The sequence below is a fragment of the Gossypium hirsutum genome, chromosome A10 (assembly GCF_007990345.1).
Source record: "Gossypium hirsutum isolate 1008001.06 chromosome A10, Gossypium_hirsutum_v2.1, whole genome shotgun sequence".
Lineage (NCBI taxonomy): Eukaryota > Viridiplantae > Streptophyta > Magnoliopsida > Malvales > Malvaceae > Gossypium > Gossypium hirsutum.
The window spans coordinates 32,344,539-32,354,127 of NC_053433.1; positions in this window are offsets into that span (position 1 = coordinate 32,344,539).

A 9,589-nucleotide genomic window follows, 5' to 3' on the forward strand; every position below is an offset into this window, starting at 1 on the left:
CCGTATTTCTAGATGGTCTACCCCGAGCAGTGGTAGCACCCGGTTTCCCACTTTGATTTGCATTCTGTTCAGACAACCTCGGGCAATCTTTGATAAAGTGGTCGGCTGACCCGCACTTGTAACAGGAGCGGTCATGGAATCTACAGCTCCCCGAGTGCCATTTACCGCAATAACGACACTCCGTTCTATCTCGACGATCATTTCCAACACTGGCGACCGAAGTGACTCGTGCACTCACATGGGGTCGATCATGGTCTCGTCTAGAAAAACCCAATGTGTCTCTAGATCGGCCCAAATCATCTCTAAACTTCTTCGATGACTGTTGAAAGGGCCTCCCCGAAGACCTCTTACGAAACTCCTTTGCTCTCATATCAGCTTCTCTTTTCTCCATACTTAGCTCCTCGGCTTTACAAGCTCGCTCAACAAGTACCACAAATTCTCAGATTTTCAAGATGCCAACATACAGCTTTATATCATCATTTAGTCCATCCTCAAAACGTTTACACATCACAGCTTCTGAAGAAATGCATTCTCGCGCATATCGGCTAAGCCTCACAAATTTTCGTTCATAGTCGGTAACCGACATGGAACCTTGTTTGAGTTCAAGAAATTCCTTCCATTTTTGGTCAATGAATCTCTGACTGATATACTTTTTCCGAAACTCAGTTTGGAAAAACTCCCAAGTTACTTTCTCTCTAGGCACAACAGAAGTCAACGCATTCCACCAATAGTAGGCAGAATCACGTAGCAAGGAGATAGTACACTTTAGACACTCATCGGGTGTGCAAGATAGCTCGTCGAGTACCCGGATAGTGTTGTCCAATCAAAATTCAGCTTGCTCGGCATCATCGCTATCCGTAGCTTTAAATTCAGTAGCCCCGTGTTTTCAGATTCTGTCAACTGGGGGCTTATTTGACCTTATTTGGTCAGTTGCCGGAGGTATTGTAGGTGCGGGGGTGGCATTAGTCGGGAATGGAGGTTGTGGAACAGCCGTATTAGTTCGAATGTATTGGTTGAACCAATCATTCATTACGCTATAGAAAGCTTGTCTAGCTTCATCATTCGGATTACTAGCAATCGGTTGAGAGTCCGCCGGAGCTGTCCCTTGTGCGGGAGCAGGTGCCACACTCTCAAGATCATCAGCTACCGCTCGGTCGGGATCGGGATCCATTACTATAAATAAACACATTTTCAATCGTCAGAAATCACCACACTATCAAATAATCACAAAATGGCATGTATAGCTAGACCCAAACGTATTACGGTAGTCCTAGAATTGACTAAACCGTAGCTCTGATACCAATAAAATTGTAACACCCCGTACCCGAGTCCGTCGCCGGAGTCGGACACGAGGGGTTTGCAGACTTAAATCACTTCTTTGCACAATCCATTTTAAATTTTCCAGGCAAGCTGGCTAACTGCGTCACAGTCACCTTAAAAATCATATCTCGAGTTTCACAACTCGAAAATCAGCTTCGTGATTTTTCCCTGAAACTAGACTCATATATTCATCTACAAATATTTTTCTAGAATTTTTGGTCGGGCCAATTAGTACAGTTTATTAGTTAAAGTCTCCCCTGTTATAGGGTGCGACTACACTGACCTTCATGCATTACGATTTGTATATCTCCCTGTACAGGGTGTCAATACTGATTTCTTTTGTTTCTATAGAAACTAGACTCAAAACGGAATCTATTCATATATGGCATGACTTCTAATTATCTCTGGTTAATTTATAATGAATTTCCAAAGTCGGAACAGGGAATCCAGAAACCGTTCTGGCCCTGTCTCACGAGAACCTGAATATCTCCTAACATACTGTCCATATGATGGTTTCGTTACTTTCCTTTGAAAATAGATTCATCAAGGTTCGTTTACATAATTTATTCACTATTTAATTCCATTCCTACTATTTTTAGTGATTTTTCACATCCACATCACTGCTGCTGCCAGCATCTTTTTTTTTAGGTAAACTTTACCTATTTCATGATCCTCCATGGATCAACTAGAGTTTGTCATACATATTCCAAAAGTGATCAAGAATAACCCTTCCCATGGCTAACCGTTACCAACATTTCCATACCTCTCGACGGACAACATACAAAACGATTATAAAGCTATGATTAAAGTATATTTAAGCCATTTTCGCATGGCTATCCAAATTTACACAAAACCGAAGGGTACATGACCAACAACAAAAGGGTAGTCCTATACATGCCATTTCAAAGTTCAACCAAAAGTATACCAAAAGGAGCTTTGATAGTGTGGGCGACTTCGACTTCAAAATCCCGAGTCCGATAGCTGAAGAACCAAAATCTATAAAATAGAGAATCAAAGAAACGGAGTAAGCATTAAATGCTTAGTAAGTTTTGAGCAAAGAATTTAGACACAACCAAAGTATAGCATTCATGTAGCTAAACGGATAATTTCATATGCAAAAATTTTCAATATCATACTTACTTCACATTACCAACCCTTTTATTCATACACAAAGATCAACTTAGCCAAAGGCCGGTAGCTCATTTATCAACTGAGCGAATACTTATTTGTAAGGGCTCAACTAATTCAAAGCACATACGAAACATGCCTCAATGTTGGGATGTTACAAGCGTATTAACTGAAATTTTTACAGCAAGATCATTCATTCCCAAATCACGTACCTTCGGAATTTAACCGGATATAGCTACTCGTTCAAATGCCTTCGGGACATAGCCCAGTTATAGTAACTCGCACAAATGCCTTCGGGACATAACCCAGATTTAGTAACTCGTACCAATGCCTTCAGGCTTAGCCCAGAATTAGTATCTCGCACAAATGCCTTCGGATCTAAGTCCGGATCTGGTCACTTAGCACAAAGCCTTCGGGACTTAGCCCGGACATCATTCGAATAACCATGCACATTTAACAATAAATCATGACACATTCGTATTTCATTTTCATTAGCAAAACTCAAACACAAGACACTTATCACTCTTGCAATTTCGGCTCAATAGCCACACACAAAGAGCATGACTTTGATTTGCTTAAAACATGATCTAATCAAATCATAATTTAAGCTCTATTACTCAAGAACTTACCTCGGATGTGGTCGAACGTTTTCAGCGGCTATTCGATAACTTTTTCCTTTCCCTTATCCAACTGTGGTCCTCTAAGCTCTTGAGCTTAATATCGACCTAAGATGACCGATTGCTTCACTCCTTCCTTCCTCCTCTCAATCCGGCCAAGAAGAACCAAAAAACACTTGTTTCCTTTCTTCCTTAGAACATTCGGCCAAGAGAAATGAAAAAAAGATGGACACTTTTTTTTGTTTTCCTTCTTACATTCACGGTGATGGGGAGGGGGGAGAAACAATCACACACCTTCTTTCTTTTTTCCATTTCTTTATTACTAACTTTATTTTATTGTTTCCTCCCATGATGCACCAACACAACATGTCTATGACATGTTTTGCCCATCACCCTTTGTCCATCCTAATGTCATGGCCGGCCACTACTAGATGGGGGGTAAAATTGACATGCAAGTCCCCCCTTTTTCAACATGCACTAATAGGTCCTTATGTTTTGATCTATCAGATTTCAAAAATGTCACACATAAGTCCTATTGACTAAATTCACATGCAATTTACTAAATCGAAGCTTAAAATTTTCACACATTTATTTTAGATAATAAATATCATATTCAAATAATTTGGTGACTCAGTTTAGCGGTCCCAAAATCGCTTTCCTACTAAGGTCGCTTTAGGGCTGTCACAGGACTGGCTCGTTAAGCATAAGGCGACTCTAGACTGTGCTGCTAAGTGAATGGTGCTAAGGACCACGGAAGGGGATGAGGTTATGGTGATAGGTGAGCGAAGGGACTATTTGTCTAATGTGATATCGGCATTGAAGGCTGAAAAGTGGATTGAAAAAGGTTGTGAGGCCTATTTGGCATTTGTAAGTCAAACAAATGTAGAGGGGCTGACAGTGGATAAGGTTAGAACTGTAAAAGAGTTCCAAGATGTCTTTCTGGAGGAGCTTCCAGGATTGCCTCCAAATCGAGAAATCGAATTTGGAATCGACCTGTTGCCTGGGATAGCACCAGTGTCCATTGCACCATATAGGATGGCACCGAAGGAGTTAGTAGAGTTAAAGGCGCAAATTCAAGAATTGTTGGATAGGGGCTTTATTAGGCCAAGTGTGTCTCCATGGGGAGCACCGGTGCTATCCGTAAAGAAGAAGGATGGGACGATGCGCATGTGCATTGACTATCGCTAGTTAAACAAACTGACGATTAAGAATAAGTACCCTCTGCCGAGGATTGACGATCTGTTCGATCAGATTAAAGGAGCTACTGTATTTTCCAAGATCGATCTTCGATCTGGATATCATCAGTTAAGGGTCAAGGAGGTAGATATTCATAAGGCAGCATCCAGGACTCGTAATGGTCATTATGAGTTTCTGGTTATGCCATTTGGACTAACAAACGCTCCTGCAGCGTTTATGGATCTGATGAATCGTGTGTTCCAATCATTTCTGGATCGGTTCGTGGTCGTCTTTATTGATGATATTCTGGTATATTCTAAGACCGAAGCAAAACATGATGAGCATCTCCGCACTGTGTTGCAAGTGTTAAGGGAGAAGGAACTTTATGCGAAGTTCAGCAAGTGTGAGTTCTGGTTGAGGGAGGTAACCTTTTTAGGGCATGTGGTCTCTGCAGAGGGGATTAGAGTGGATCCTCGAAAGATTGAAGCAATTTTGGAATGGAAGCCACCTAGGTCGGTTTCAAAAATTCGAAGTTTCCTAGGATTGGCAGGTTACTACAGAAGGTTTGTGAAAGGTTTTTCGGTGATGGCAGCACCTCTCACAAAACTCATAAGGAAAGGAGTACCGTTTGTATGGACGGAGAAGCAGCAAGAAGCTTTTGAGAGGTTGAAGAATGTTCTGACTGAAGCACCTGTGTTAATTCAACCAGAGTCTGGGAAAGATTTTACTGTGTACAGTGATGCATCACACGTAGGTTTGAGTTGTGTGTTGATGCAAGAGTGTAAGGTAGTTGCTTATGCGTCTCGACAACTTAAGCCTCACGAAGGGAACTATCCTACTCATGATTTGGAGTTAGCAGCAGTGATCTTTGCACTTAAAATTTGGAGACACTACTTGTATGGGGAAAGGTGTATTTATACACAGATCATAAGAGTCTCAAGTATTTGCTGACTTAGAAGGAACTGAACCTTAGGCAAAGGAGATGGATCGAGTTGCTTAAGGATTATGATTGTTCAATCGAATATCACCCAGGCAAGGCTAATGTGGTGGCCGATGCTCTAAGTCGTAGAGCTGTATCTGATCTGAGAGCAATGTTTGCTCGTCTAAGTCTATTTGACGATGGAAGTCTGTTGGTTGAATTGCAAGTAAGGCCAACCTGGGTGGATCAGATTAAAGAGAAGCAGTTGAAGGATGAGTCTTTGGTCCCTCGTTTTCAACAAGTTAAGGAAGGGGGAGCTTCTGAGTTTGGGATAAATGATGGTGGGGTTCTATGTTTTCGAGGAAGAATTTGTGTCCCGAAGGACTCTGACTTGAGACAGTCAATTTTGAAGGAAGCTCATGGGGGACTTTGTGCCATGCATCCTGGAGGGAATAAGCTGTACCATGACTTGCGAGAACTGTATTGGTTGCCTGGACTTAAGCGAGAGGTAACTGAATTTGTGGGGAAATGTCTGACATGCCAGCAAGTGAAAGCCGAGCATCAGTTACCTTCTGGATTATTGCAGCCAGTAAAAATACCACTTTGGAAATGGGAGAGGGTAACCATGGACTTTGTGAGTGGACTACCCTTGTCACCATCGAAGAAAGACTCGATATGGGTGATTGTGGATTGGTTAACCAAGTCAGCTCATTTTATACCTGTTCGCACAGACTTTTCTCTTCAGAAGTTAGCCAAGTTGTATGTGGCAGAGATTGTGCAACTGCATGGAGTTCCAGTTTCGATTATCTCTAATCAGGATCCTAGATTCACATCTCGGTTTTGGCAAAAGTTGCATGAGGCGTTGGGAACGCGATTGAATTTTAGTACGGCTTTCCATCCCCAAACTGATGGTCAGTCGGAAAGAGTTATTCAGATTCTGGAAGACATGCTGAGGGGATGTGTTATTGATTTCCGAGGTAGTTGGGAGGATTACTTGCCTTTGGCAGAGTTTGCATACAACAATAGTTATTAGTCGAGTATTCGAATGGCACCTTATGAAGCACTGTATGGGCGAAGGTGTCGAACACCTAGTTGTTGGACTGAACTGGGGGAGCGACAAGTTTTTGGACCTGAGTTGGTGGCAGATACTGATGATAAGGTCAGGTTAATTAGAGATCGGTTAAAGGAAGCGTCTGATAAGCAAAAGTCGTATGCAGATCTGAAGCGTAAGGAGATTGAATACTCAGTGGGCGATATGGTCTTCTTGAAGGTTTCACCTTGGAAGAAGATACTAAGGTTTGGCAAGAAGGGCAAGTTGAGTCCCCGGTTCATTGGGCCTTATCGGGTTTTGAAGCGAGTAGGCCCAGTGGCTTATCAGTTGGAATTGCCTCCAGATTTTTCACGTCTCCATGTTAAGGCGTTATCGTTCTGACCCTACTCATGTCGTGCCGATTGCAGAAATTGAGGTGCGAACTGATTTGACCTTTGAGGAGGAGCCTGTAAAAATATTGGATCGAGACGTTAAGTTTCTGAGGAGGAAATCGGTACCATTAGTGAAAGTGCTTTGACGTAACCATGGCAGAGAAGAAGCTACTTGGGAGCCAGAGGAGGCAATGCAGCAACAATACCCTCATCTGTTCGGATCAGGTAAATTTCGAGGACCAAATTTCTTTAAGAAGGGTAGAGTTGTAACGCCCCAATTTTCGAGAATTTTGTAAAAGTTGTAAAATTTAAAATTCTGTGTTCTGTTTGTTATGTGTAGGATTAATCATGTTGGTGGGCCTCTAGAAGGCCCAAGCTTAGGATAAAACCCGGTAGTTTTAATTAAATTTAATTCTATAAGAGAAACGGGTTCTGATAAATTGGGCTTTTAGGAATTATTTGTGAAAAATGGATCACAAGGAAGCAAGTGGTAAAGTGGCATGTGACGCCACTGGGAAGGATGTAGTGGCGTGTGGAAGCTTGGGGAGGACCCAGGTTCAAGTCATAATGACAGCAAATTAAGTGATTAATTTTATATACAGGAAAGGGAAGTAGTGGAACTGAAATAAAAGTCTGTCAGGAAGAGTTTAAGAGGGTAAGGGGATTGAATAAGGATAGAGATAAGGAGGAAATCTAGGAGCTAATTGGGGTGAGCTGTGTTGGTCGAATTTTGGACTCTTGAGGAGCAAGAGGTGGCCGGCCAAGGGTTTCTTTAGGGGGTAAATTCGGCTAGGTTAAAGTGCCAGTATAAATTCGGCAATAGGGAGGGAGTTGTGCCGTTTGCTGCTTTTCTCACCTTCTCCCTTTAGCCATTATTGCTTTCTCCTATTCCTTCTCCATAGCCGAACCCTTCTATCTCTTTACTCTTCATCACATCCTTAATCTTTTTATTTTTAGCCTTATAAGCCGAACATCATAAAAAGCCGAAATCTCGAAAGCTTATTCTTTTTGTACTGATTTCTTATAACCAAAACCACATCTCTTCCCTTCATCATTTGTGGCCGATTCACCAGCCCTCTAAAACCTCAAGTTTTGACGACAAGACTATAGCAAGACCCTCTCGTTTTACCTTTCTAAACACAAGTTGCAAAAAAGCCGAAAAACCCCACATTAAAAGGGACTTGGCCGAATACTGAAGTCACTGAAATATCGACTTTTGTTATCATCTGAGGGCTTAGATCTACATCGGGATCGAGTGGGAAACTCATTGGAATCAGTCAGTCACTAAGGAATTGGTGGTAAGTCTTCGCCAAATCTTAGTCTTCCTACATATTTTAGGAAAAACCGAAATCCCTAAAAGTTAGGGAGGTTATCGATTTGGAGTTGTAACCTTGAGGGGTCGTAATAACTATTTTGTTTTGGTAATAGCGTGATTTAGAGACGGTTGATCAAGGGCTTGGACAGGTGGAACGATCGGATCTTTGGAGTTAACCATCTTTCGGCAATAAGGTAAGAGCAATAAGGGTTTTTGGCATGTTTGGCCGAATGTGGTAAGGGACTAGATACTCAATTGTATTTTTGATATTTGGAGTAATAGTAAAGGATTCAATTGTAGGCAGTTTGGGTATAGATCTCGACGAGGAAATCCTGAAAATAGGTGTGTAACTAACACCCTCTCATAGGCTAGATCGGCAAAAGCCGAAAAGCTAAAATGCCGAAAAGCCGGTATTTTGGGCACTTGTGAGTGTGCGAATGCTCGTAAGACGTATGGGTAATTATTACTGGTAATCAAAAGTGATAAAACTGCTGTACGCGCGTTTTTGTGCGTTTTGATATTTTGGGCTTAATGGGCCAAAACTGGGTTAATGGGCCAACGGGCCCAATTCGGTAAGAGCACTCGGTAAGTGTTTCTGGCTAAACGTAGTGGCTACGATATGCATGAAACCTTAGAAATAGATAGATTTACTAGAATACCCCTATGTATGCAAAATTACTATTACACCCCTACGTGTGCGAAATGACCTTTATACCCCTAGGGTTAATTTTGTCTGAAAATCATGATGAATTAAATCTGTATGATGTATGCCATGAATGAATATTTGTTGCATGGGGACATGGGTTATATTATGGAGGAAGCGTCCTGGTGGCTATGCCACAAATTATCTGTTCTTGTGGCCCTGCCACGTATATCTGTTCTGGTGGCACTGCCACAAAATATCTGTATCTGGTGACTCTGTCACATTTTCTATATCTGGCAGCCATGCTGCATATTTCTGTGGCATGTAGCGGTTGGGTGGGTCGAGTAGTCTCCCCACATGGTGAAAGGATGGTATGGGGGTGTATGTGGTTGGATATGGTAGGGTTTCTGCATAAGCATGATATATCCATTCTTGTCTGTTCTGGGCCTACGGGCTTTATTCTGATATCTGTTCTGGGCTGAGGCCAACTTATTCTGTCTCTGTGGTTTGAACTGATTTAGGCTATGTTTGGGTTGGATTACACACTGAGTTTCCCAAAACTCACCTCTTATTTTCATCCTCGCAGGTAATCCACAACCATAGTGGGCTTGGAGCTGCGAGGGATTCGGACTGGCCACATGTTTCTACAAACCTGGTTTCTTCTGGTGAACTGGACGTCCTTTTAATTTCATTTATGGTTTTGGGTTTTAAGTGTAATAAGGCCTTTTAATTATTTTTTTATGGTTTTGTTTTACTTTTATTATTTTATTTTATTATGATGAAAAAAACTATGATAACTAAGGAAAATGGATTAGCTTTAGGACGCGTTTTCAAAAACATCAAGGGATTTCAAAATAACACGATTACAAGTAGGACTTCCACTAAGCAAACGTTTTCAAACTTAATCATTTTCTTAAGATAGACATAACCAGATGGTTTTCTCAAAATTATACGAGTTGTTAAGGTGTGGCAATGGTGGTGTGCATGTCTAGGATTGGATCCGAAGGGAGTTTGGTACTTAAGCAGTCCGACGGACTCACCTCCTCTTC